Source organism: Anastrepha obliqua, chromosome 4, assembly GCF_027943255.1.
Source record: "Anastrepha obliqua isolate idAnaObli1 chromosome 4, idAnaObli1_1.0, whole genome shotgun sequence".
NCBI lineage: Eukaryota > Metazoa > Arthropoda > Insecta > Diptera > Tephritidae > Anastrepha > Anastrepha obliqua.
Window position 1 is genome coordinate 105,664,168 of NC_072895.1, and position 16,816 is coordinate 105,680,983.

Genomic DNA, 16,816 nt, shown 5'->3' on the forward strand with positions numbered 1-16,816 from the left:
GTCTCGATCACTACCACAGCTATTATCGTTTCCATTATTGCTTATTTTAATAGTAGTAGCTGACTTATTGGAATATAAAATGAAAAATTAGGGAAATCCCTCTATGAAACTTTGTGGTATTATTGAGTATAGCCTTAGATTTTATTGGAAAATTAACTAAAACGTCTTAGAGGGCGTTATTCGAAAACGACGACAAAGCAATTTTTTTCGAAAAATACTAAACAATTGAATTAAAACTTTTTTCCAATTTTTTTTTTTAAGTATATTTAATCTAAAAAAAATGCAAAAATTTGGGTTTTAAAGTATATTTGATACTAAAAAATGGTAAAAAATATTTTAAGAGTATAATTAATACTAAAAAATTAAATTTTTTTTTTGATTATAGTTAATACTAAGAAATATATTTTTTTAATGTTAAAAATAGCGGGAGATGTTTCACTTTCCAAAACTTTAAAAATCTTTCAAAACTCTCAACACTGAATAAATCTCAGAATTATAACATCAAAGATTTTCTTAGCTTATTTCTCATTATACTCCAGCCCACAGATAAACCAATTTTCAGAAAAATCTACGACAATGTCCAAAATACTTGGACCAATTGACATGGAATCGCTACTATTTTATGCACCAAGTTTAGTATTGAAGTCAAGAGTTTTTTTCGCTTAATTTTTTCCATCGACATCTTTAAAACTACACAAATCGATACACAGTGCCTTCTCGTCCACATCAGCAGGGCGCGGAAGCCCATCGCCTGCATGCGCGAGGCCAGTGTCCAGTCCGCTAAGTTGGACTCATAAACTCAATTTGCAATTTACGAACGCTGAACTGCTGTCATTGCCTGCAACTGCAAATACGAGTATATTCATGTAAGCAAACATTAGTGTATACACGTGAAAGTTTACCTACTCATACCTGCACACATACATGTACACATGTGTACTCGTACATTTGTAAGTTTGTCGGTAAATATAAATAGCCAGTACTGTTATATGGTAGCAAAAATATTTACTCACACAAAAAGCCATATCCTTGTATGTATGTACGCACATATGTACATATGTGTGTATGTGCACAATGAGGCCATTTTGTTAATATTTAATTTAAAAAAAAAAAGAAAAGAAAAAAACAGAAAAGGGGAAGGCAGAAAAAGTGTAAAATGGAGGAGAAAGGGCTAGCGGGCTAGCTGGCGTCAATGCGCAACGGAAACTGAAAATGTTTAGCGCACTGGTGCATACAAAGTAGCGCACAAATACAAATACTATCTCGTGCTGCGAGTGGGTATACACACATACATATGTGTACTTATAATATATAGAAAAAGCGGCGTTCGTCAGCTACATACATTTTAGCAAGTATAATTGCATATTTACTGGCGCGCCAAAGTGGATGAATGTGTACGGGACTCAATGAAACTCAACCGAATTTAATGTGAATGTGCACTCACAGTAATACACTCGTATAGAAGAGGACAAAGCTGTAGTGGTTTGCCGTTTGGTGCTGCATAGAAGCCCAGCAGTAGTTAGCTGAATCGACTGACCATTTCAAGTACTCGGCTGGCATGTGCGTATGTGTGCGTTTTTATTTCTCTTCTTGTAATTGTGCCCTTTATTTTCTTGACCATTTGATGGCTGGCGCGTGTGTGTGTGAGCGAGAGATGCTCTGTATGTTCTTTTGAATGCAAACATGGCCATTTATTCTCCTCTTCATTTGGGTTAATCTTCAATAAATGTGTAAATTACTTGTATTACAGTTGGCTAAAGGATAGCACGAAGGTTATTTGCTGTTGCTGAAATTCGAAGCAAATGAACTGATATTAAGTAAATGTAATTAGGAGGGAAAGCAGAAATATAATACGAGCGATGTAGGTATTGAGAAAATGAAGTTCACCTTCCTCCTTTCGAAATGTGGAATATTGAATATTATTATTGGAGGTGCAACTTAGGAATATCCACTTGTATTAACACAGAGGAAAACAGAAAAAGTACAACTGAAAAATTCCACTTGTATTAAGTCAGAGTAAGGCAGAAGAAGTGCAAAAGTGCAACATGCAAAATTCCACTTGTACTAACTTTTAGTATTTATTAAGCAAAAGTCCGTATCGTTTATTTATTTAAAGTACAGGGTTGGCCATATTAAACTGACCCATGTGATTATTAAAAAAATATGGAAAAAGAAACATTTTTTTGTGTTTCATTGTGAAAAACATTTAATTTAGTTCAAGGAGATTCGTTTACATCACTTTTTGAATATGATATCGCGCAAGTGGTCGCCCTTAGCTCGTATAGCGTAATGTGCCCGTTTTTCGGCGTTTTCCATAGTTTTGGCCAGCGTCTCGGGCGATATGGCGGCTATTTCCTGTCGGATATTGGCCTTAAGTGCGCCTAGTGTCTTTGGCTTGTTGACGTAAACCTTAGATTTCAAATAGCCCCAAAGAAAAAAGTCCGGTGGCGTCAAGTCCGGTGATCGTGGCGGCCAGTCAAAATCGCCGCTTTTTGATATCAAACGGCCAGGGAACAAAGTCTTCAATAAGTTGACGGTGGCTCGTGCTGTGTGTGGTGGTGCGTCATCTTGCTGAAACCAGAAGTGCTCCATACAATTTTCACGAACAATCGGCATCACAAAATCGGTTATCATGGCCCGATAACGCTCTTGATTGACGGTCAATGGTTGGTGTTGACCATTTTCAAAGAAGAACGGCCCAATGACCATATCAGCGCAAATGCCACACCAGACTGTAACTTTTTGGTCGTGGAGAGGTACCTCTTCAATAATTTGAGGGTTTTCAGTGGCGTAGAAATGGCAATTTTGCTTATTTACGGTTCCGTTCAAGGAGAAATGGGCCTCATCACTCATAATGATTTGACAAAATTGGCATATTCCAAGCGACGAGGCTTATCGGCCGGCAACAGTTGTTGATTTAGTTGTATTTTGTACGGGAATATCCCCAAATCCAAACGAATGATACGTCGTAGAGTGGCCCGAGGGATGTCCAACTGAGCAGAACGACGATTACCTGACGTTCGCGGCGATGACTCGATACTGGCTCGTACGGCCGCGATATTTTCGTTAGATCGTCTTGACCGCTTTTTATTTGGACGTCGGGTATTAGCCACAGTGCCGGAAGACAAAAATCTTTTGTGCATTTCCTTGATTGCGTTCTTTGACTTATGGCGCACTTTTCACTTTATTTTTTTTTCTCCACGCACGTTGCGTTTTTACAATCGAGAAGGAATTTTGATTGTACAGCTGAACAATTTCAGCGCGTTCTATTGGGGTGTACTGTTTCATGGTATAAATCTCCTTCGACTGACGCTTCCAACGCGGTATGTCATTAGCTGATCTGAAATTACAGTAAAAAGTTATAGGGTTACTCAATGGGTCAGTTTAATATGGCCAACCCTGTACTATAAAAGCTCCTCACTTTCGAGTGACTTTCGAAAAATTGAGGTAACTCATTAAGTGCGTTAATTTTCAGTTCCTTCAGAGCAACGTCATCGTTGACCAACCAAAATCTTCTACATAGAGCGGAATAACCAGTGGTCTGCAATTGGTAAATATCTAAGTAATATGATGCTTGGAATAGCTGCTCTCAATCGAGCACTTTGAAATATGTGTTGACAAAATTTGCAATATGAAGTCAAGCGTTGCCATATTGTAATATCACACGTTCGTATTTTGTCTCGATATCGTTACGTTTTTCATTGATTGCTCGGCGAGAGTGCATCAGTTGCAGTCGGTACAGCAGCTTGATCTAACTTAGTACAGATACCAATATATTCGAACTGTAGATATTTCGAGGATATTTTTTGATCAGCTCAGCGTATGTCGTTTTGCTCTTAAGGCTGTGCAAGCCTGAAATTTCTTTGTACCCGCTGTTTGATGAAATTTTTTACAATCTTTATCAGGCTGAGTCCGAATTCACAATAAAAAATCGCTTGCCATCACTATGACGCATTGACCACTAGTTCTCGAGGCTTGATTATTCGTAGTCTTCTTGTGTATATGGCTTCTTTAAGTGCAGAAGCTTTCGGGTCTATGTGCTCTTCCAGCTTTTTTCATGTTTTGCAGCAAAGACAGGTATAATGTTGGAAACCTTTTCCCATCGACAAATCGTTGTGCAGATCAGTATTCCTTATATATCAAGGATCATTGACCGTGCCTCTGAGCATTTTATTTTCTTAGCCCGCAATTGAACGCCCTATGTCCATACTGTCTTTAGGGATTTTTAAAAAATGATGTTAACTAAATCTATCAGATTGAAACTTTTTCTGAATAGTTGATATACATAAAGCTTGAACCTTTCAATTTACTACTGGATATTCTAGTTTCAAACCATAAGTAAAATTAGTCGTCGAAATTAAAGTTGTATTTTCGTGCATTCTGATTGCAAGCCAATGCATTTCTTTGAGTGACTCCTAATAAAGGGTGATTTTTTAGCTATTATCTTTTTAAACAGTTGGTTTAAACAGCGGACGCACGTTTCGTGTTTTGTTTCACTGTCAAACATCTTCAGTTTGGTCTATAATTTAATCATGAATCGTCTTACAAACGAACAACGCTTGCAATTTAAATTTATTTTAAATATTAATTTTTAATAATTAAATTTTATTATAAAAATGCGTGTTCTGTTAAGAAAGTTTATAGCGCGCCTCTCCATTTTATGGTCAGTTTAATCGACACACTGAAGCGGCTATTCGAGCTATTGTGACTAAATTTAGAACCAAATTTACATTATTGGACATCAAGCCACCAACACGCTTACGTAGAGTGTGAACTGAAAAAAATATCGCAGCTGTATCGGCCAGTGTTAATGATGACCATGGATTGGCCGCCGTTAGCAGCAATTGGGCCTCTGTTACCCAGATCGTGCGATATAAGGCCTTTAGATTATTTTTTGTGGGGATATGTTAAAGCTCATGTCTATTCAGACAAACCTGCTTCAATTAACTCAGTGGAAGACAACATTAAAACATTTATATGTGAGATACCGGCCGAAACATTGGAAGGAGTATGCCAAAATTGGACTAAGCGGATGGACCATTTGAAACGCAGTCGCGGTCAAAATTTACATGAAATAATCTTCAAACATTAAATTATATGGACTGTACTATCGATTTAAATAAAAAATTCATGCATTCTTCTGAAGTTTACGTGTGTTTTTTTGAAAAACTTTCCTATAGCTCTTAAAAAATCACTCTTCAGTTTCAGCGTTATTGCAGAGCATTTGTTCTCGAATATCTTATTTTATTTCATTTTATGTTATTTTACCATTAAAATTTATTCCCTTTATTTCATTCTATCTTCTATTGTCTTTGTTAACCTCACTTTATTTTGGGCTTTGTTTGTTCTATCATCTTTACATTAGAATGAGTTCACTTTGTTTCAAATGTTGTTAAATCCCAGACTGTTAAGCAATACTTCGCATTGGTCAACAAGATTTGTTTTGATTTAATTGCACTCAAAAACTAAACTAACATTTTTCGAAAGAAGTTCTCGTGCAGATCCCGAATGTCGTCAATTTTCCATGGCTTCTTTTCGGCACTTAAAATGGCGAAGTGGCTGCTCGTAGTAGTTTTTTGACTCGAGTAAACAAAAAAATTTCGTATAGGCGAATTCAATAGCTCTTGGATGATATTTGTTTCGTTCTTGGTCAAATATTAACAGTTGTGTTATTAGAGTGCAACATCCACGAGTTGTTTTTCCCCAAAAACTTTATTTTTCGGTGAATTCCTTTACGTAAACGGTTCTTAATGTTAAAATTAAAAAATAAATAATTGGCGCGTACACTTCTGTTAGGTGTTTGACCGAGCTCCTCCTCCTATTTGTGGTGTGCGTCTTGATGTTGTTCCACAAATGGAGGGACCTACAGTTTCAAGCCGACTCCGAACGGCAGATATTTTTATGAGGAGCTTTTTCATGGCAGAAATACACTCGGAGGTTTGCCATTGCCTGCCGAGGGGCGACCGCTATTAGAAAAATGTTTTTATTAATTTTGCTTTCACCGAGATTCGAACCAACGACCTCTCTGTGAATTCCGAATGGTAATCACGCACCAACCCATTCGGCTACGGCGGCCGCCGTATAAAATTATAGTCTTTATAATCAGTGGCGTACAAATCCATAAAAACTGTGAGTATTTCTTTCTTTTTTGACTGAAAATGACGGGGCTTCTTTGGTCTTGATTCATTTGGAGTTCTCCATTCACTCGCCTGATCTCTGGATTGCGGTTCGTATTCAAAAACCCACGTCTTGTCTTTGGTTGGATTCAGTTTTCGAAATCATGTCTTTGGCGATATTCACGCGATCCTTTTTTACCTTTTTTACAAGAAACTCAGGTCCTTTGGGACGTACATTACAGCAGCACGGCACAAACCCAAAGTATTACCCACAATGTCGTAAATGAATCCACAAATAATGGTCGAGCTTACGCCCAGCGTTCTGGTGGTTAATTTGGTTTGGTCCTGATGATGGTTATTGATGGTTATTGATCAACTTTATAGGTGTTTTCATCGGTTTTTTATGTCGATGGCCTGCCACTACGTTCTTTATTCTCGATCGAAGCGTTCATGCCGTAAATGGTTGTGGACTGTTTTCTTTAGAGTAACATTGCTGACACAGCTTTCTAAGGTTTATAAGGTTTTTGCACCATTGAATCCATTTTTAATACAAACTCGTTGCTGCAAATTTAAATTCAGTTTTAAAAATCAGAAAAACGGCAGAGTTAGATATATTCCAGATAGCGTACTTGTACATATGTCAAGTAATGGCGATAAAATTTACTTAGGAATGCTATTAACAGATGAGGCAACCAAACAAAAAACAAAAAGAGCTCAACTTAGTTACCTTAGAGGGGCAATTGAGAGTTATTTCGACAACTTCTTGATCCAGGTGTTATATCCGAAATGCTTTTTAATCTTGTTGGAACTAATTATTTTTCGTATTATCACTTCGTTCCATTGCTTTTACTTTTTAACCGAATTCGTTTCAGTCTCTTTACGAACCATCCATTGATTTTAGTTGAACACCTTTACTCATATTTTTTGCTCCACATCCATTCTTCACGTTCGCTTTTTGCCACCTTTTTCCTTCATTTCTTCCACTCACAACTATTATCATCGTGTTTTCTTTTTTGTCCGCGCGAAGCATTCGTCCTACTTTTGCAAAGAAGTCATTTAGTTTAAATGTTGTCATTTTGCATATTTTTAATTAAAATTAAGCCATTCAACGCGACACTTAGCCAACAGCCAACAGCCAACAACCAACATCCAAGAGTATATTTTTTCGTTCGTAGGCGCCATGGACTAAAGCGCGCGTGGACTAGTGGAACTCGCGTTATCTGCATTCAAGCGAATTATCGCATTAATCCAATTAAGTGTTGAAGGTAGCGACTGTGACGGCAGTTGCAGCGTTGGTGGCGACAACATCAGGCGAAACGCTTTGCTCACTATTCACTTACTTACCTGCTTATAGGTGCACGGGTGTAGCTACTCATATACAATTTTGTGTATTTATATGCGAGTACGTATGCGCGGCTTGTGTGCCACAGCTACATTTTGTCGTGGGCCGCTTGTCACATTTTCATTTTTAAGTGGCCGTAAGCAGATCCTCGTTTTTGGAGAAATTATTTTTTACTGGTGCATACTCGAAGTTGAGTTTGTGCTTGCACACACATACATATATACATAGTCATTTACATTAAGGCAGGTGTTTAAACTTGATCCGTTTTACCTGCTTGACTGCCTACGTAAGTATTTGGTGTGCTATGTAGTTGTGTGTATGTGTGCGCGCGCTTAAGTACTTATAGTTGCTGATGCTACAACAGATTTCCATTAAATACACTCATCAGCTTCACAAGCGTTTTTTTTTTGTTTTTTTTGTAGTGGTACCTCGTTGCATGTGTATGTGTATGTATGCCTTCGCGACTTACTTCAGTTAAGCTGTTGTAGCGCTTATTCGCTCATTCGCTCATAAGCTCACCCGCTCACTCACTCACCCATAGCTTTAGTTGCCTGGAGGCTTGTACTCAATTCGGCTGCTGCTTGTTAAACTATGCATGTGCACGAGTGTATGTATGTATGTATTTATATGTATATGTCGGTATGTTATTGGAACGAGCTCAGCATACTCTTGCAGCTACCAATTAAGTAATATGTCCTTGACAGCATATTAACCAGTGGCGCGTGAAATTACATTCATCATTGATAGAGTTGTTCGTCGCGATAGGGCAGCCAAGCGCTCGGTGCTTTCGTCTATCGGCTTCCATCTTGAAATTTACTTTACTTTTCTCTTTTACTATTTCGCTACACTTTTCTTACTTTAGCTCTCCACCTCCATCGCACTCATCCGGTCGTGGTGTTAATACAAGAGATTTTGCTTATTACCAACGCTATTAAGTGGTAAATTTTCGTCGCAAATGACGTGTTTAATTGTTTGGCGAAATGTGCAATATGCTATAACTGTATACATATACCATAGACCAGGCGAGAGGGCAAAGGAAACGAATACATTTACGCAGACATTCACGCTAGATTTACACATACACAAGGTGTTTTAGTCTGCGTGAAAAATACTTTAGATTACGCCACGCATACGCAATGTCATACCAAAGTAAGTTCAAGCGCACATCTTTTATTCCTTAGTAAATTATTTATTTTATTGGCTTAAAGCTTAACAGCGTTTGAACTTAATAAAACTACATCCCGTAAATTGCTTATACGCCGTGTGGATCAACATTCGACACACCATATGTTCTTGAAAAGAGCGAAAGTTTATTTGCTTTGCAAGCGCGCAATGAAAAATAATTGAATAATATACCTAAACGTTTTTCTTACTAAACAATTATTTCTTTAATTATTTTTTAAAATCTTGCCAAGCTAAAATTTTTAATTTAGTTTCATAACTTGCAAATAAAAACTATTAGTAATGCAAATATCCACTTCGGCATAGTGGTCCTTAAATGTTATAATTTTTATCGAGCTCGCATTAAAATATATTTTGTTTTTTTTTTCACTTGTGCTGCTGTCATTTGTCATATTAAATTTATGGTTAATGTAGCGTTTGACCAGCGCTAAAATCTTGCATTTACTATCTATGGTTGTCTCTTATCCTTCTTCATTCACCAAATTTGCTGAAAGTTTGTAATTGCGTTAGTTTTTGGCACTGTCATTTGTCATGATAAATATATTGCAAGTGGTTTATATGACTAATGTCAGCAGTCTGAGCCACATTCTCTAGTTCTTCCAAAAATCTTTACTTTTGACTTATTCTTCCACCAGCTATATGAATTATTAGAATTATATAATTAAAGTGTATTTATACTCTTGTCATTTGTCATGCTAAACTTATGACAAGTTATTATTACGATAATTGGGAGTACTGTGAATCTATTATCGCTAGTTGTTCCCTGCTGCTGTCATTTGTCGAGCTAAATTTGAATTATCGATTTTTATATGTGGTGCCAACCACTTCAATCATATATTTTTTATTATTCTCAACCCCCTTTTATTAGACTTGGCTAAAAATTTACCTGCTTCTCTCACACTGCTGACTTTTATCACATTTATGACAAGTGGTTCCTATGACCTTTCTTATCCTTTTCAAACCCTCTGCTTTCATTAGGCTTGACTAAAAACTTGTCTTTTTCATTTCACTTACGCTGCTGTCATTTGTCATGCCAACTTTGTGACAAGTTGTTCTTATTACATATATTACCAGCTTGTGTCATATATAGATATTTCTAGTTCTTCTCAGACGCTTTCTTTTATCAGGTTTGATATAATTCTTATTATTTTATCTTGCATGTGATGCTGTCACTTGTCATATTAAATTCCTGACAAGTTATTCTTATAACCACTGCCTTACCATCTCAAATTAACTATTCCCAATTATTCATAAAACTTCGCCATGCATTGGACTTGCCTGAAAGTACCTTCGTAATATGTACATACTTACTTCTCCTGCTGTCATGTGTCATCCTGAGATTATGACTAGCGATTTTCAAGACCAGTGCTATGACATTTAACCACATTCCTCGTTCTTCTTAACCTCTATGTAATTATTGGCTTGCCTTATAGCTTATTATTTTATTTTACTTATACTGCTGTTACTTATCGTGTTTAATTTGTGACAAGTGATTCTGACAACCATTACTTCACTTTGTATACCCTTTGCTTCACAGTTGGCGTATATATTCTAATTTTGCTACTTCTAATTATTTGCAAAACCTCTTAAAGCTTCCCTGAAAGTGTACCATTTAATCTTATCTATGGCGCTGCCATTTGTCGTGACAGGTTTGTGACTAGTGACTGTTAACACATTTTTCGAATAATCATTAGTGCTTATCAATGGCTTTACCTGTGTCATGCTGTGTGTGCTATGATTTTTTACTATTTACTTACGCAGCTGTCATTTGTCTTGTTGAATATGAGACTAGTGATATGTGCGACGAGTTGGCACGCTCTTCAATAGTCAGATGATACCTGCCATCGGCTAGAAATTAAACAACTAAAACTGTCTCATTTATCAGTTTTTCTACTCTCTTTTTAACCTCTTGTCCAGCTGGTAGCTAATATGTGTTATTTAATATACACTTTGTCATCTGTCATCTGTCATCTGTCATCTGTCATCCGTCACCTGTCACCTGTCATGTGACATCTATCATATGTTATCTGTCATCGCAGTGAGTAGCCCAATATTTGTGACTGTTTAAAATCCGTATTAGCTTTCATATTTAATTGGCTACCTAGAAGCTTCGCCTCTGTCTTGCGTTAATTTCCTACTTTTAGCTTCACAGCAATTGTGATCTGTCATCTGTCACACGTTATGTGTGACAAGATCACTGTGACTTAATCTCAGTGTAATTAAACGAGTTGTTTGTCACTTACTGCTTGGCTGAAGCCACCTCCCATTAAGAGATGCATTTCATAGGAGTAAATCACAATTAGATGACAAAAATATGCCTGTGGGGGACTTATTATTTGATTGTTTTAACTACTCTTAATGACTGTCACATGAAACATCTGAACTCTTGTTATCGTGGACTGTGACCCGTCTTTTTTTGGCAGCAGCTAAATTCCCCCTTCGACTTTTTAGTTTCGCCTAAGACAATAAATGAATATTTCACGATTGCCAACTATAAGCCACTGAAAAGAACCAGGTGGGATAAGCTCATGTTGCCTTCATACTTAATAGCTCTCGGTACGCAATAGTTCTCACTGAGCAGATGATCCTATAGCCAACTTGTAGTATTACTAATTGGACTGTTTCTCCGAAGCCGGATTTACGTTACCAGAACTGCGCGGGCTTTTATGCAGGCAATAACTGTCATGGACTTCCGCAGCATACGCTAAAACAGTATAAGGAATATTTAATGCTGTTGTAACGACTAAATCATTGCTGACTTAAAGCTTTTCACAGTTAAAAAATTTGAAAACCAACAGCGTACAAACTCATTTGCCATGCTTCCTTTGTGAAAGATTAGATGAAAAATTATTTTCTGTGTATCTATCCGAGTTTTGCTAAGATAAACTGAAGGGTTTTTGGAGGATATGCTTTGAGCTAAAATGAGTTCTTCTACAGTTGCTTACGATAAGTTAGGTAATGGAGTTGATTTATAATAGACCAAATGATGCTCAGAAGCTACGCAATAAGAATCTGGCTGTATTTTTCTGCACGTGCCGGTTGTTTGGTTACAAAAAAGCAAAACCTCAATGGAAAAAATAATCTCAACACATCTCTATTGAAATACATATCTGCATTAGAGGCAGCACTAAATTCGCAGCGCATGCATGTAAAACCGTAACAAATCTTCTTCTCGCTTAAACTTGCGCCGCGTTCCCCCTTCTGCCAATGTGAAAACCCTCGGTGAGTTCAGATTGAATGTGCTCAACCATTTGATTGCCAATTATGCTTTCAACTGCATTACAAAACCTTTTCACGTGCACATTCACATTTTCAGTTTCTAAAGCAAAGCACAATCTACAGCTTTCAATGCTCTCCTACTGGCGTACACGCAATCTTTCGTGCTTTGATCCGCACCAAGGTGAACAATACTAACAACCAAAGTTGTTGCTGCTAGTAAGAACTAATCTGTACCTGGTGACCACTTATGCTCTTAACAAGACCACTCTAGCACAAACGCACATACACCCACATACATTGTGCTTGTATAGCAAGAACACATTGGTAGTAGTAGTATGCCCACGCATGGAATAGATTGAAGAGCAGGAATAAACGGTTGCTCAAAAACTGTATGAGGAACAGTGATTCAAGGCACAACAAGGCGCTTAATAAGGTAAACAAGTAGTTGGAGAAGAAAGGAAAAATCAAATGGAAGGAGCATGAAATTGCTTAGAATCAAAGTTGGTCCTAAGTGGTAGCGGTAGTTTTCAGATTGAATGCGAGTCAGTCAAAAATGAACGAAAGAGATTGGCATGGGTGGGATTAGGTTTGCCGCTGGCATCCTGAAAGTTCATTACAAGGGAACTTTTTTTCAAAGAAGCAGCTAGAAGAGGGCAACACTTTGGCACTTGCACTACAGTCGAATGGATGCATTCATAATGGAACAAATGGTGTACGCGGTGATTGCGCGAGCTTCTCAAGCTGAGTAGTAGGGAATTATCTGCCGTTGTGAGGCTACTAACGCTAACTCAAGCTTGAGAGTAATCCACAATGACTTCTGTAAAAACAATAGATATGAAAAGGAGCGAGAATCATTTATGCACCGAATGTCTTGCACTCTAGAGTTGCATACTACATAATTCAGGGATTCAGAGTTTTCTGAAAATATGAACCATACACTTAAATATTCCGCATGTATTCAGATACTTCACTCCGCGCATTGGTACGGTTGGAGTGAAGATTCGAACTGTGTGATATTGCAAAGCAAATAAATCAAGAGCCTATATATGACGGTAGGTTGACAGCCACTTCAACTCAACCCAAATTAACTGAAGGTAAGACTAGGAAGACTGGTAGGAATACACGAAAAAATAGATAAGGAACAATTTGTCCCGCTTGTCTGACAGATTAAGAATTTTGTGGTAGAAAAATTTGAATTGCTCTGTTAGAAGATGAAGTGGCTTATTTGGTCATATGAAAATGCCACCATACAAGTGTATTGTGGTATCACAAATGTCATTGAAGGAAAGAAAAAAGGAAGCAACGAAAGGTAGAAGGAGTTATTTTAACGTGGATTTTTTATCAGGCGTTTGCACATGTAGCCACGTTACGTATTAAGAATAGAATTTCACAGGTTGCCAATATCCAATCTAGTACCAGTGGTTAGTTAAAAAGTGGAAGAGTGGATCTTGGTCTCATGAGAGCGTGACACTGTTTTGGAAGAAATGCTGAAATAATCACACAGCTAATGCTCGATGGATCTCGAAGTTAAGCCGAGCCTAACTGCATGGGTTCCCATTGGGAATTGCTCTGGTACGACTTTTTTGACTAATGAGAGCTACTTTGTTAGTTTTAGGAGCTCACTTAACAGCAGTTATTGGCTATAATTGATTTCAGTGAGGGCAGCTCTTTGCACTATCTCCCGTTGATTAACCAATATTGCCATCTGGAGCGAATTTCATCAGACGAGGACTGCATGAGTTGCAGAAGCAATAAATTACAGTCTGTGTCAGAAAAAAGGAACCGCGATTATTCATGAAGTATAAAAGATATATATTTAAAATTTTTTAACATAAAAGTATGTACAAAACTACGTGCCGCAATTTCTCAGTGAGTCGTATAGTCTTCATCGTTGTCGAGTATAGTCTGGCATCTTCTTCATGCTTTGCATGCAACCAGCTTTTCTGGGTAGCTCGTCGACAAACAGGACTAGATTTTGCGAACTTGACGCACGAGTTGCTTTAAATCATGGACTGGCCTTTCGGCAAGATGTCTTTTCATAGTTCCCCTCACATTTTCAATGGGCGTCTGGGGACTGGGAAGGCCAGTCCAATACTGTGACGCCAGTTTCTTGTTTTGTTGATTCTCAATGTGTTTTTCTGAAAGCACTGGTTTTGATGATGTGGGACGATAGGATCTGTTCTCCTCCTTTAGTCACCGTTCGATGGGGTTGATACTCACATATATTCCCTTTTTAGCGAGAACTGATCGTGCTTGGCGTAGTCAAAAAGAAGGGTCCTACTTAAAAAGTTGGACGACCATTTTGTCCTGCTTTTTTGTCATCACTTTATACCGCTGATTCCACATCACAACAAACTTTTTTGATTTTTTAATTACTTTTGCAGCCGCGGCGTAAGATAATTTCGGCCCTTTCGAATGCGTGCATAGAAATACCGCCTCGAAAAGCTTTGTGTACTTCTCACTCATTTTTGTTTGGTTGCGTTTACGGGAAAGTTGCGAACGACACTAACCTAAGTTAGCACTGGCGTCGTAGCCCTTGAATGGGACTATTATGCAGCAAAAAGCAGAACGAAGTTACAAGAAAAAAACCGGTTCTTTTCTTTTGACACAGACTGATATAGGGCCACAGGGCCTTAAACTTTATTAATGGTAGTGCAAAGCAGAATCTTTTATACCTTTCATAGTCGCATGCTAGTCGGATTTTGTGGATTTGTCGTAGAATAAACGCATTGAGAATGTCACAACGGCTCCTAAAGCATCTCATTTCTCATGCGCAGGTTCATCAGCTTAGAAAAGCTTTTGAAAATAATTGCTGACATGTTATTTATCTCGAAATACTCAGGAAACACATGAAAGCTCTTGTTCGGAAGGAACTCTTGTGGACTATGCTAGATTTAGCTATGAGGAATACCATATGCAAGTTAGGGAAAAGTTATCTGCTTTGGTCTATAGCGATCTATTTCCAACAGAGAAACGTAGTATTCTATAGATATTTGTTACAACTACAATGGAGGCCGGTAACTAAGTAAGCAATAAATACCCTCAAGTCTCAAGTCTCGACTTCCTATCCTTGGAATTTATTGAAGTAGCTTAGTCTGGTGGCAGTTAGAACGGCTGCTCAGTACTTAGTAACTGTCGAGACACTAGATTATGCAATTATGCCAGAATTGGAAAGGAGTAGGACCTGAATACTGAGGAGCCTGTATCAAGCTCTTTGATTTACCACTTTTACTTAGCTTGTACGGACGATATAAAACCTGTAAGTTTTTGAGATGTCGCAGGACGTCTTAAAGGAAGGAAGTGCTAATTCTATCTATTTGTGCTTTGTCTATTTGTGAGCGGCAAGGAAAAGAGTCATGTACGGACGATTTACAATCAGTAAGGTCTTGATACGTGACAGATATTTCTTGGAATCGTGAGTTTTTAGATAGGAGGTCTTAAATGAGGTACTACTATTTATGGTATTTTCTCTGGCATTATAGATATATATTTAATGTAGACTCGTGAGTACGAAGTTTTTGGCTCACTAACGATTCGATACGAGTACATAAATTAGGCATGAGGGATTTATTTTTTTGATACGCAAGCCTCATTTTCAGCTCAGGAGCAAACGCCATAGAAAAATTTGTTTAGTAAAGATATTCTAATAAGTGGGAAACATTATGTAAATTGAAAGAAATAACAACCGACTAATGAATATATGAGGTCATAAACTCCGTTGTGATTACTAGAAATTTGTTAGCTCATTTCGTAGGCTTTTCGCCCATATTTTACAGAGAGTTTAAGCTCGCGATTTAAATTTTTTTAATACATAAATTTTATTTGCTTGCGAATATGTATGCTAGAAATATTTCACTTTCACAGTTCTCGTGTGTGAGTAAAACAATTAATTCGTGAGTTAAATATTTAAAAATTTAGTTTTACATAAGTCGTAAACTGACAGAGCGAGTAAGCTGATGGCAGTGCAATAATAATTTAACTCGTGAGTTAAATGCATATAAAATTCACGAGTGTATTTTTTTAACTCCTAAACTAGGTTTACTATATTATATATTATATTAATTAGTTAAGAGCTCTTGCCTTTATATATATAAAAAAAGAAAAAACGTGCCACCTAACAAAAGCCGAGCAAACGTTAATGGGTCTACTTAGTTGCCCAGTAATGCTACAGGTGTGTTCATTCAAACTTATACCACACAAGCACACACACATACAAGTACATCGAAAAAGTGTGTATACCTGCTTTTCAAACTTGTTTGCTTCAAGCCTTTACACCGCCCACCTTTTTGCTGGGGCTAAGCCTAAATCTAATATCTGAAAGGGAAATCATTTGCTTTTATTTAATTCATTTTATTTTATTTATTCACTTATTTGAAGCTTTTGTGTGCCATTCATTGGCAATTACAACCTACGAGTTCAGCGTTGGCTTATAATCGGACGAAAAGGAAAGAAACAAATACATATATGTATATGTATATAAAATGGTGGAAGTGTACATGTGTGTGTGTGTATTCACAAATTTAGTTCTGCACAAGCGATCACGACGTCGAAAGTTTTGGGTGGCACGCATTGTACAGCTTACAGAGATCGGAAGGAATGATACATTGAAGGAAGGAAAGAGTAGTAAGCAGACAGTTGTGCAAGTGTTGAATGGCAAACTAAAGACCCAGTCGACCACACAAGGGCTTAAAGGAGCAGAAAAGAAAGTTATTGGCTTAATGGAGGTAAAACAACAAATGTGACGGTAAACGTGTATTGGTAGTGGTAGTGTTTATTTCATGCAGTGAAAAGTGGATAATTAGTAGAGTTCATGAAGTGATATTTGATGGTAGAAGTAGTACTAGTTCAAAAAGGACTAGACTTGGACTAGTTGCGAAATGACTAAGTGATCGTCGTGCTAACAAATGTTTTTCTACTATTTTTTGCTCTTTTTGTTATTGTTTTGGTTGTATCGGGT